The following is a 13,381-nucleotide window of genomic DNA, read 5'->3' on the forward strand; positions in this document are numbered from 1 at the left end:
TGGGGAGGGTCGCTGCTCGGGCACCCCCCTGTCAAGTGAAGGAGATCCAACTGAGGCAGCACAAGGGAACTCTCGAAAGAAAAACAAGGCTAGAGGAAGATCTGAGACAAAGAAATCTGACTTTTACCAGAGCTGACCAGAGGAAAGCACAAACACAGTCCCCCACTACCACAAATAATGCAGTCGAGTTTCCCACATTTGGGGAAATCACAGAGGTCAGCATACCCAGAATGCAATGAATGAACCTCACCCTGGGAGAACAATCTTCATGACCATGGTATCTCCTATGCAAAATAAGTATGATTTGGGATAGGGCTGGGGAGGGCCGCTGCTCAGGCACATCTCTGTCAAGTAAAGGAGATTCAACTGAGGCAGCACAAGGGAACTCTCATCTGGGGACAACAACTGCAGGGAGAACACATATTTTCAGATGAACATGGGAGGGCAGAAGGCTGCCTAATACTGAAGCACCCCCAAACAACAAACCAAATGCAACAACTAGTGCAAGCATTCCTGGGGGAAGGCCTGCAGCAGATGGGTTTGCATATGGTGATGTCATCCAAGCAGTGGGTCAAAGTTGGCTTCAACCCTCGTCTGCATATGAAAAGAGAAAAGGGGCGTGCAGGGCATGGCGGCCTTTTGCGGCGCTTGGCTGACCCCTAGTTTGCATTAAACACCTCCACCCTCCTTCGGTGTGGGGCTCATATTGGCTATGCCCCAGCCCCTGAAGCATTCAAGCTGATTTCTTGCAGTAGCTGGGCACTGTAACAGCTCCAGAGCTGCTCTGTACGGCAAGTAAAAGGGTGTGGGCCCTGCAGCACTACCTGTAGTTTGCATTGTGCATTGGAAGGCACAAAGTAAGCAGACGGGAGAAGTCAGGATCGTGCGCAAGGGCATAGAAGGGAACGGCTCAAGAAAAGAGAAGTGGAAACAGACAGCAAACTAGGCTGGAGAGAGACCTGAGACAAAGAGATCTGAATTATACGAGATCCGACCACGGGAAACACAAATTATGCAGTCAAGTTTCCCACATTTGGGGAAATCGCAGGAGCAGCACACCCAGAGTGCAATGGGTGAGCCTTGCCCTGGGAGAAGCACCTTCATGATCATAGTATCTCACCTGGCAGGTAAGTAGGAGTTGGGCTAGAGCTGGGGAGGGTCGCTGCTCGGGCACCCCCCTGTCAAGTGAAGGAGATCCAACTGAGGCAGCACAAGGGAACTCTCGAAAGAAAAACAAGGCTAGAGGAAGATCTGAGACAAAGAAATCTGACTTTTACCAGAGCTGACCAGAGGAAAGCACAAACACAGTCCCCCACTACCACAAATAATGCAGTCGAGTTTCCCCCATTTGGGGAAATCACAGGAGTCAGCATACCCAGAATGCAATGAATGAACCTCACCCTGGGAGAACAATCTTCATGACCATGGTATCTCCTATGCAAAATAAGTATGATTTGGGATAGGGCTGGGGAGGGCCGCTGCTCAGGCACATCTCTGTCAAGTAAAGGAGATTCAACTGAGGCAGCACAAGGGAACTCTCATCTGGGGACAACAACTGCAGGGAGAACACATCTTTTTTAGATGAACATGGGAGGGCAGAAGGCTGCCTAATACTGAAGCACCCCCAAACTAAAATTCTAGTTTCTCTAATGTCCTAGAGTATGCTGGGGACTCCGTAAGGACCATGGGGATAGACGGGCTCCGCAGGAGACATGGGCACTTTAAGAAAGACTTTAGTTCTGGGTGTGCACTGGCTCCTCCCTCTATGCCCCTCCTCCATACCTCAGTTTGATACTGTGCCCATTTGAAACTGGGTGCTTTTCAGGAGCTCTCCTGAGCTTTCTGACAGAAAGTATTTTGTTAGGTTTTTAATTTTCAGGGAGCACTGCTGGCAACAAACTCCCTGCATCGAGGGACTGAGGGGAGAGAAGCAGCCCTACTCTCTGAGTTGCAAGGTCCTGCTTCTTAGGCTACTGGACACAATTAGCTCCAGAGGGATTGGTACGCAGGATCTCACCCTCGCCGTCCGTCCCAGAGCCGCGCCGCCGTCCCCCTTGCAGATTCAGAAGATAGAAGCCGGGTGAGTATGAGAAGAAAAGAAGACTTCAGAGGCGGCAGAAGAGTTCATGATCTTCACTGAGGTAACGCACAGCACTGCAGCTGTGCACCATTGCTCCCATACACCTCACATACTCCGGTCACTGTAAGGGTGCAGGGCGCAGGGGGGGCGCCCTGGGCAGCAATATAAACCTCTTTTTGGCAAAAATATAACATATATACAGCTGGGCACTGTATATGTATGAGCCCCTGCCAATTTTACAGTTTAAGCGGGACAGAAGCCCGCCGCCGAGGGGGCGGGGCTTCTCCCTCAGCACTCACCAGCGCCATTTTTTCTCCACAGCACCGCAGAGAGGAAGCTGCCCGGACTCTCCCCTGCTTATACCATGGTAGACAAGAGGGTTGAAAAGAGAGGGGGGGCACATAATTCGGCGCAAATGACATACAGCAGCGCTACTGGACAAACATTAAGTTACTGTGTTATTCCTGGGTTATATAGCGCTGGGGTGTGTGCTGGCATGCTCTCTCTCTCTGTCTCTCCAATGGGCCTTGTGGGGAAACTGTCTTCAGAAAAGCATTCCCTGTGTGTGTGTGGTGTGTCGGTACACGTATGTCGACATGTCTGAGGAAGATGGCTATATTAGAGAGGAGCGGGAGCAAATGAATGTGGTGTCTCCGCCGACACCTGATTGGATGGATATGTGGAATGTTTTAAATGCTAGTGTAAACTCATTGCACAAAAGATTAGACAAGGCTGAAGCTTTGGGACAGTCAGGGTCTCAACCCATGCCTGATCATATGTCGCAGGGACTGTCAGGGTCTCATAAGTGCCCACTATCCCAGATTGTTGACACAGATACCGACACGGATTCTGACTCCAGTGTCGATTACGTTGATGCAAAGTTACAGCCAAAATTGGCAAAATCCATTCGATATAGGATTATGGCAATAAAAGATGTTTTGCACATCACAGAGGAACCCCCTGTCCCTGACAAGAGGGTACATATGTACAAGGGAAAGAAGCCTGAGGTAACCTTTCCCCCCTCACACGAGCTGAACGAGTTATGTGAAAAAGCTTGGGAATCTCCAGATAAAATACTGCAGATTTCCAGAAGGATTCTTATGGCGTATCCTTTCCCATCAACGGATAGGTTACGATGGGAATCCTCCCCTAGGATGGACAAAGCATTAACACGCACAGCTACAGCTGGAAAATCAAATTTTTTACCTTATGTTCCCTCACAGCATAAGAAAGCTCTGCATTATCAAATGCAGTCCTTTCGGTCACAAAGAAACAAGAAAGTGTGAGGTGCGTCCTTTCTTGCCAGAGGTAGGGGCAGAGGAAAAAAGATGCACAACACAGCTAGCTCCCAGGAACAGAAGTCCTCCCCGGCCTCTACAAAATCTACTGCATGACGCTGGGGCTCCACTGGCGGAGTCCGGCCCATGAGATGTCATGCAGCCGCTCTGACCACGCCTCCTGTTTCTCCGTTGCCGACCCAATATTGAAACCCTGCCCCCGCACCGCTCCATCTCTGACTTGGGAATGGAGTGTTGTTGACCCCCCTCCCCCCCCCTGCACCGATTGACTGGCAGAGGCGATCGCATTATCTGCAGGCGGATGCGTATGCTCTTAGCAATTTTTGCAGTTGGATTGCTTACTGCGATTGCAATCCAACCCGAATCAGGCCCTATTACCTATCACAATGCACTGCGGGTAGTACAATATGGGGTTAATATAGGAGAAAAACCCCCAGAGCTGTGCTCCTTAACTGTCCCTGGTGGCTAGTGGAGCAGCTGCCCAGTAATCAGTGTCCACGCCAGTGCGCACACGGCCCGCCCCCTACAGCCACGCTGGATCACAGTATAAAGCGGGCACAGAAGACCCTTACCACCCTTTCATCAGCGGCCTCGTGATCCCGGAGGGCGGTGTGTGTGTGACTGACCTTAGGAAGAAACCGGAGCCTCCGCTGCAGTGACCCAGCAACCGGGGCACTGGAGTATACTGTGCCGCTGGGAGTGATGGAGCTGCAGTAAATATGTCTATTAGACCTAGCCTGCTGCAGCCCTTGTAGATTCTTATTAAAAAAGTTCTTCTTTTCTTGTCAAAATTAATAGCTAAGAATAGGATGCCTGAGGCAGCCCCCTGTTAAGTGGCCTGCTACTGAAGGCACCAACTACAAACTGAGCTCCCTGTTCATGGAAGCGAGGTTATAGAGGAGGGGGCGCTGAGTATCTTGTGAACAGTCAAAAGCTTTGAGCTTGTTGGTGCCTCAGATCAAGATCCTACTCTACACCCCAATATGAATCCTTGTGGAGTCCAGTGTACCCCACAGAAGAAAAAAATGTGTCACAACCATTGGCAGCAACATAAGAATAGCTGCTGATGGGCACAATTGAGAAAGGAAGGGGGAAAACATTTGAATCCAGCACATATATGTAATTCGAATATGTAATTTGTACCTTCCTACTTTAAAATGTAATGGATGAACCTCACCCTGTGAGAACTATCTTCATGATCAAGAGATCTCATATGCAAGATAAGTATGTGTTGGGATAGGGCTGTGGAGGGCGGCTGCTCGGGCACACCCCCGTCAAGTTAAGGAGATTCAACTGAGGAAGCACAAGGGAACTCTCATCTGGGGACAACAACTGCAGGGAGAACACATTTTCAGATGAATGTGGGAGGGCAGAAGGCTGCCTAATACTGAAGCACCCCCAAACAACAAACCAAATGCAACAACTAGTGCAAGCATTCCTGGGGGAAGGCCTGCAGCAGATGGATCCAATAACAGCTCCAGAGTTGCTCTACAAGACAAGTAAAAGGGTGTGAGCCCTGCAGCACCACCTGTACTTTGCATACACACATATAGGACAGCATCTCTTATATGCCCCAGGGTCAATAAAATAGTATCCTTATCTAGGGTATCCATCCCCTCAGATAAGGTATCCGTCCATGCTGCTACAGCACTACACACCCAGGCCGACGCAATTGCCGGTCTGAGTAAGGTACCCGAATGTGTATAAATGGACTTCAGGGTTATCTCCTGTTTGCGGTCAGCAGACTCTTTGAGGGTAGCCGTATCCTGGGACGGGAGGGCTACCTTCTTGGATAAGCGTGTTAATGCTTTGTCCACCCTAGGGGAGGATTCCCATCTTAACCTATCCATTGATGGGAAAGGATACGCCATAAGAATCCTTCTGGAAATCTGCAGTCTTTTATCTGGAGATTCCCAAGCTTTTTCACATAACTCGTTCAGCTCGTGTGAGGGGGGAAAGGTTACCTCAGGCTTCTTTCCCTTGTACTTATGTACCCTCTTGTCAGGGACAGGGGGTTCCTCTGTGATGTGCAAAACATCTTTTATTGCCATAATCCTATATCGAATGGATTTTGCCAATTTTGGCTGTAACTTTGCATCATCGTAATCGACACTGGAGTCAGAATCCGTGTCAGTATCTGTGTCAACAATCTGGGATAGTGGGCGCTTATGAGACCCTGACAGTCCCTGCGACATAGGATCAGGCATGGGTTGAGACCCTGACTGTCCCGAAGCTTCAGCCTTGTCTAATCTTTTGTGCACTGAGTTTACACTAGCATTTAAAACATTCCACATATCCATCCAATCAGCTGTCGCAGAGACACCACATTAATTTGCTCCCGCTCCTCTCTAATATAGCCTTCTTCCTCAGACATGTCGACACACGTGTACCGACACACCACACACACAGGGAATGCTTTTTCTGAAAACAGTTTCCCCACAAGGCCCTTTGGAGAGACAGAGAGAGAGAGTATGCCAGCACACACCCCAGCGCTATATAACCCAGGAATAACACAGTAACTTAATGTTTGCCCAGTAGTGCTGCTGTATGTAATTTGCGCCGAATTATGTGCCCCCCCCCCTCTTTTCAACCCTCTTGTCTACCGTGGTTTCAGCAGGCGAGAGTCTGGGGAGCTGCCTCAGCGGTGCTGTGGAGAAAAAATGGCGCTGGTGAGTGCTGAGGGAGAAGCCCCGCCCCCTCGGCGGCGGGCTTCTGTCCCGCTTAAACTGTAAAATTGGCGGGGGCTCATACATATATACAGTGCTCAGCTGTATATATGTTATATTTTTGGCAAAAAGAGGTTTATATTGCTGCCCAGGGCGCCCTGCACCCTTACAGTGACCAGAGTATGTGAGGTGTATGGGAGCAATGGCGCACAGCTGCAGTGCTGTGCGTTACTTCAGTGAAGATCATGAAGTCTTCTGCCACCGCTGAAGTCTCTTTTCTTCTCATACTCACCCGGCTTCTATCTTCCGGCTCTGCGAGGGGGACGGCGGCGCGGCTCTGGGACGGACGGTGAGGGTGAGATCCTGCGTACCAATCCCGCTGGAGCTAATGGTGTCCAGTAGCCTAAGAAGCAGGACCTTGCAACTCAGAGAGTAGGGCTGCTTCTCTCCCCTCAGTCCCTCGATGCAGGGAGTCTGTTGCCAGCAGTGCTCCCTGAAAATTAAAAACCTAACAAAATACTTTCTGTCAGAAAGCTCAGGAGAGCTCCTGAAAAGCACACAGTTTCCACTGGGCACAGTATCAAACTGAGGTATGGAGTAGGGGCATAGAGGGAGGAGCCTCTGCACACCCAGAACTAAAGTCTTTCTTAAAGTGCCCATGTCTCCTGCGGAGCCCGTCTATCCCCATGGTCCTTACAGAGTCCCCAGCATCCTCTAGGACGTTAGAGAAAATAGGATTTTAATACCTACCGGTAAATCCTTTTCTCTTAGTCCGTAGAGGATGCTTGGCACCCGTCCCAGTGCGTACTGTGTCTGCAGTTATTAAATGGCCCTTAACTCCAGAACATTTATGTGGAGACAACTTTCCCGACTTGACCATCTTCCTTGGATGTTTTCCCCCTGTGTGACTGCTCCCCAGCCTCGGAGGGTTGCATCCGTGGTCCCTAGGATCCAGTCCTGGATCCCGAACCATCGCCCCTCTAGGAGGTGAGAACTGTGCAGCCGCCAATGGAGTGATATTCTGGTCTTGGAAGACAGGATTGTCCTCCGGTGCATGTGTAGGTGGGATCCGGACAACTTGTCCAACAGGTCCCACTGGAACACTCTAGCATGGAACCTGCCAAACTGAATGGCCTCGTAGGCCGCAACCATCTTCCCCAGCAACCGAATGCTATGGAGGCTATGGAGATCCAGAGTCTGGTCAAACAAATTCTGAAACCAGCAAGAGTGTTAATCCATCAATATGGATTAACACTCTTGCTGGTTTCAGAATTTGTTTGACCAGACTCTGGATCTCCATAGCCTTTCCACTGGAAGAAAACCTCTTCTGTGTCCAGTATCACTCCCAAAAACAACAACCGCGTCATTGGGACCAACTGCGATTTTGGCAAGTTTAGGAGCCAACCATGTTGTTGAAGAACGGTCAGGGAGAGTGCAATGTTTTGCAACAACTGGTCCCTGGGTCTCGCCTTTATCAAGAGATCATCCAAGTATGGGATAATTGTGACTCCTTGCTTGCGAAGGAGAACCATCATTTCCGCCATCACCCTGGTGAAAATCCTCGGAGCCGTGGACAGACCAAACGGCAACGTCTGAAATTGGTTTTGACAATACTGAATTGCAAACCTCAGGTAGCTTGATGCAGTGGCTAAACGGAACATGTAAGTAGGCATCCTTATGTCTACCAAAACCATGAAATCTCCTTCCTCCGGACTGGAGATCCCTACCCTGAGAGATTCCATCTTGAAATTGAATTTCTTTAGGTAGAAATTGAGGGATTTCAGATTTCAGATTGGTCTGACTGAGCCTTCCGGCTTCGGGACCACGAAGAGGCTTGAATAAAAGCCTTCTCCCTGCTGACTAAGGCCGATTTGAACAATCGGTGAGGGGGAACGTCTTGAAACCCCAGTTTGTACCCTTGGGACACTATTTGTAAAACCCACGAGTCCAGGTCCAAATTAATCCAGAACTGACTGAAGTGTTTTAGACGTGCCCCCACTGGTGTGGGCTCCTGCAAGAGAGCCCCAGCGTCATGCAGTGGATTTGGCAGAAGCAGAGGACGATCTCTGCTCCTGCGATCTTGAAGAGGCTACAGACCTCTTCTCCTTCCTCTACCTGCAAAGAAAGGGGAATCTTAACTTCTTGCATATCTATTGGGCCAAAATGACTGCGTTAGATAATGATGCGTCTTCATCCGTTGAGAGGGAACATAGGGCAAGAAGGTTGACTTACCTGCGGGAGCTGCCGAGATCAAATTAACTAGGCCGTCGCCAAACAAGGCTTCACCTTCATAGGGAAGAAACTCCCTTTCTTCTTGGAGTCAGCATCAGCATTCCCTTGGTGAATCCACAATGCCCTCCTATCCGAGACTGCCATGAAATTGGCCCGTGAACTCAAGAGTCCAATATCCCTTGCAGTCTCACACTGGTTGAGAAATCCCCTGCAGAATCTTGGAGATCCGTCAAATTTTGCTGGCGTTGGAAGATGAAGACGTGGAGCAGAAATGGGTAAGGTGGGTGGGGTTATAGCTGGAGTCACTGTGGTTGACGCACCAGACGCGCCTGATCCACGGAGAGTTGTCTGAATCCCATCCAGCCGAGTAGAGAGATCCTGGAGACAGCGGATGATGTGGCCCTGTGCAGCCTCCTGATGTTCTAGTCGGGCTGCCAGTTCTTGCATCAGCCTGGCAATGGGTGAGCCTTGCCCTGGGAGAAGCAACTTCATGATCATAGTATCTCACCTGGCAGGTGAGATGAACATGGGAGGGTAGAAGGCTGCCTAATACTGAAGCACCCCCAAACAACAAACCAAATGCAACAACTAGTAAAAGCATTCCTGGGAGAAGGTCTGCAGAAGACGGATTTGCATACGGTGATGTCATCCAAGCAGTGGGCCAAAGTTGGCTGGAACCCTCATCTGCATATGAAAAGAGAAAAGGGTTATGCAGGGCATGGCGGCCTTTTGCGGCGCTTGGATGACCCCTAGTTCGCATTAAACACCTCCACCCTCCTTCGGTGTGGGGCTCATGTTGGCTATGCCCCAGCCCCTGAAGCATTCAAGCTGATTTCTTGCAGCAGCTGGGCACTGTAACAGCTCCAGAGCTGCTCTGTAAGGCAAGTAAAAAGGTGTGGGCCCTGCAGCACTACCTGTAGTTCGCATTGTGCGTTGGAAGGCACAAAGTAAGCAGACGGGAGAAGTTAGGATAGTGCGCAAGGGCATAGAAGGGAGCGGCTCAAGAAAAGAGAAGTGGAAACAGACAGCAAACTATTATCCAAGTACGGGATAATTGTGACTCCTTGCTTGCGAAGGAGAACCATCATTTCCGCCATCACCCTGGTGAAAATCCTCGGAGCCGTGGACAGACCAAATGGCAACGTCTGAAATTAGTAATGACAATCCTGAATTGCAAACCTCAGGTAGCTTGATGCAGTGGCTAAATGGGAACATGTAAGTAGGCATCCTTTAAGTTTACCAAAACCATGAAATCTCCTTCCTCCGGACTGGAGATCACTACCGTGAGAGATTCCATCTTGAAATTGAATTTCTTTAGGTAGAAATTGAGGGATTTCAGATTTCAGATTGGTCTGACTGAGCCGTCCGGCTTCGGGACCACGAAGTGGCTTGAATAAAAACCTTCTCCCTGCTGTCTAAGGCTGATTTGAACAATCGGTGAGGGGGAACGTCTTGAAACCCCAGTTTGTACCCTTGGGACACTATTTATAAAACCCACGAGTCCAGGTCCGAATGAATCCCGAACTGACTGAAGAGTTTTAGACGTGCCCCCACTGGTGCGGGCTCCTGCAAGAAAGCCCTAGCGTCATGCAGTTGATTTGGCAGAAGCAGAGGACAATCTCTGCTCCTGCAATCTTGAAGAGGCTACAGACCTCTTCCCTCTTCTTCTTCCTCTACCTGCAAAGAAAGGGGAATCTTAACTTCTTGCATATCTATTGGGCCGAAATGACTGCATCAGATAATGATGCGTCTTTATCCGTTGAGAGGGAACATAGTGCAAGAAGGTTGACTTACCTGCGGGAGCTGCCGAGATCAAATTAACTAGGCCGTCGCCAAACAAGGCTTCACCTTCATAGGGAAGAGACTCCCTTTCTTCTTGGAGTCAGTATCAGCATTTCCTTGGTGAATCCAGATATACAGGGAATGGGGGGAAGGGGATGTGTTCTGCACCAGCTATTAAATTCTAAATATTTGTATGAAGAGGCCCCAATAAATGTCCATCAGTTATATTAAATATTAATTGTAGGACGTTCGGGGGTGCTACCAGAGACAAGTAATGTTATGCAGGAAAGGAGAAGAGAAAAGAATGTCTCTTTTGCTGGCGCACAAATGATGATTTAAAAATTTACTTTTAATAAATTCGTTAAAATTGTCTAAACACGAGATAAAGTACAATAAGTTTGTATAATGTAATTACCATATATAATAAATGGAAATACATTTATTAATATCAAGGTTCGCTACCTGTGTTGTGTCTTTATTATTGATCCAAATTGACTTTATCAATTAGTCTGATACTGAATTACTGGACACTATGTAATATTAGTTGAATGTATATTAGTAATTCACTTGACAAATGTCAGAACCTGGCAATAGTTCTACATATCATACACTTACAGCACTCTTTCCACAATATTTTCCCTTTATTCCAGATCAAATGGTATAATCCCCCACAGTAATTATTCCTGTTGTAGTATAGTACAGTATGGTTGCTGGGGACGTCTTTAATGAAAAGAGAGGGAACATCTAATGTGTCTTCTTATGGGTAAAATACTTGCAAGCTAAGTGCTATGAATAGCATCAGCATGTAGATAAATGCTGAGTGTTAGGTGAGTAATGCAGATAAATAGGGATATCTAATAATTCTATAGAATAGTGGGTGAATTATTAGATATCCCTATTTATCTGCACCTCTAAGCACACTATTTGACTGTCCACACCCTGCTGTGCCTATTACCCATCTCCTCCACCACCCTCAACACTGACCCACACATCATTCACCCACAAAGATACAATAAAGGTAGTTTGGATAAATTAGCTAAATGAAATGGATTTAACCAATTTATCTAAATGACCATTTTTGGATGTTTTCCAGTGTTTGGGAGCAAATGGTCAATTGTCATTTGCTGCCACATATTAGCATAATTTTGTTTCAACTAGAAAAAAAAATTGGACAGATAATCTAAGTGTGGATCCAGTTTAATGCTGATTTCAGAGCCAACTATAGACTTGATTGAGGTACTGTGTCCCCGGTACCAAATACCAATTAAAATAATATTGTGAGGTGTTCAAAAAAGACTGAAAATGAGTGGAAATTATGGTTATTGAGGTTAATAATACTATGGGATCAAAATGACCCCCAAATTCTATGATTTAAGCTGTTTTTTAGGGTTTTTTGAAAAAAACACCCGAATCCAAAACACACCCGAATCCGACAAAAAAATTTCGGTGAGGTTTTGCCAAAACGCGTCCGAACCCAAAACACGGCCGCGGAACCGAACCCAAAACCCGAAAAATTTCCGGTGCACATCACTACTTAATTAGAACTTCGGTCAATGTGAATTAATTATTGGACTCAACCATGGTTATCCTTAAAACCCAGGGGTCTATTTAAGATCGATCTTAATCGATGTTGGGCTTCCAGGTTGAAAAAAACACACATTTACTAACATTTTAAAATTTATATAAAAAATCATCTGTTCGTAAATGCAGTGCACATGGTTTTGCCCAACTGCTAACAAAATTCCTGCTGCGATCAACTTGGAATTACCCCCATCGATTGATGTTTTCACACTGCTCGTTCCAACCCCAAAAACTATGAAGAGGATGGGGGCATATACGCAGGGTCCATCCTGTGCATGTGCCTACATTTTCTCCGGGTGCTCCGCAGAAAATGCGAATGCCTCTGCCTGTCAATCAATAGAGGGCGTACCTTCGCAGGTATATCGCGATCATGAGCCATGTCTCCCATTTTTGTCATTATAGGTGCTCTGTGAGCTGCTGACCATACCCCAGCCCCTCTGTCTCCCGTGAATAGACATTGGGGCTTATTCAGACCAGATCGCTTCAATTTATTTTCACCCAGCGGGCAATCAGGTCTGCACTGCACATGCGTATGCGCCACAATGCGTAGGTGCGACGGTCCGGAGATCACAAGAAGATTGACAAGAAGAGGGTGTTTGTGTGGGTGGCAACTGAATGTTTCTAGGGAGTGTCCGGAAAAACACTGGAGGGACCCGGCGTTTTGTGGGAGGATTTGTGACGTCACCTCAATGGCTGAGTAAGTGCTGAGCTGTGCAGCTCTTGTGCACATGTGATCACACACCTGCACAGCAAATTTTCCCTTCCGCTGTAGGCGGCAACCACCTGATCACAGGGATGCAAAAAACACACCCTAGCGATCAGGTCTGAATTACCCACAATGTGCATATTTGCAGAGCAACAAGCTACAGGGAGCCTTCCACCCCCCCCTTCCCCATGACTATGGGACACTGGGGGGGGGGGGTTATTTGGGTTAGCTGGACATTCCCAAAAAAAGTGACTGTCCTGCAAAAATTGGGTTAGTTTGGAGGTATGTGCAAATACATTTATTGTTTTGCATGCAGGGTAAATACTGGCTTCTTTGACATTTAGCCACAAATGCTGCACAGTTGAATTACAGTATTACACTGCAATTAACAGTTATGCTAGGACATTCCTTCTCCCAAAATCTACCTCTCTCTGCATGTTACATCTGTCCCACAGTGGCGTGCGGTGAGGTCAGTGGCTAGTGAGGCACTACAGCCATAATGTCCGCCGAATCCTGCCGATGACCCTTAGCCAATGCCCGCTACAGCCTCTGAGCCGATACCCACTGCCACCGCCAATGGCTTACAAACTCTCCCACAATCAACTGACCCAGCCCTCCACCACTAATTTCTATATCAGTCCGATGCCGCCAATGCCCGCTGCCTGCCTGCTCATTGTTCTTGTGATATATTATAAATTTTTAAAGAAAAAAAAATGAGTGTTTGGGACTGGGAAGGGTGAGGGAGGAGGACATGAATGCAATTTTGTTGTCCAGGGCTTCCATTAACTTAAAGGAGAAGGGTCTGAATGGGTTAAAAAAAATGTGTGCGGTCCCCCCTCCTTAGTATAACCAGCCTCTTTGAGCCGGTCCTGGTTATTTAAATACTTGGGGAAAAATTGGACAGAGGTTCCCCGTATTTAGACAACCAGCACCGGGCTCTTAGACGGGTCCTGGTTCCAAAAAATACGTGGGACAAAAGATGTAGGGGTCCCCCATATTTTTAAAACCAGCACCGGGCTCCACTAGCCAGAGAGAT

General features: G+C 47.9%; 2 non-coding genes and 1 pseudogene across 2 annotated transcripts; all 3 read right to left on the bottom strand.

Moving 5' to 3' along the window:
• Nucleotides 1-137: 137 nt before the first annotated feature.
• Nucleotides 138-301, bottom strand: LOC135028102 (U1 spliceosomal RNA). Its single transcript, XR_010224456.1, has one exon. It is a non-coding gene; the product is annotated as a U1 spliceosomal RNA (small nuclear RNA).
• A 682-nt stretch (nucleotides 302-983) lies between these two features.
• Nucleotides 984-1,135, bottom strand: LOC135028056 (U1 spliceosomal RNA; annotated as a pseudogene).
• A 152-nt stretch (nucleotides 1,136-1,287) lies between these two features.
• Nucleotides 1,288-1,451, bottom strand: LOC135028110 (U1 spliceosomal RNA). The gene has a single exon (XR_010224463.1). It is a non-coding gene; the product is annotated as a U1 spliceosomal RNA (small nuclear RNA).
• Nucleotides 1,452-13,381: the final 11,930 nt, after the last annotated feature.

Source organism: Pseudophryne corroboree, unplaced genomic scaffold (assembly GCF_028390025.1).
Source record: "Pseudophryne corroboree isolate aPseCor3 unplaced genomic scaffold, aPseCor3.hap2 scaffold_473, whole genome shotgun sequence".
Taxonomy (NCBI): domain Eukaryota; kingdom Metazoa; phylum Chordata; class Amphibia; order Anura; family Myobatrachidae; genus Pseudophryne; species Pseudophryne corroboree.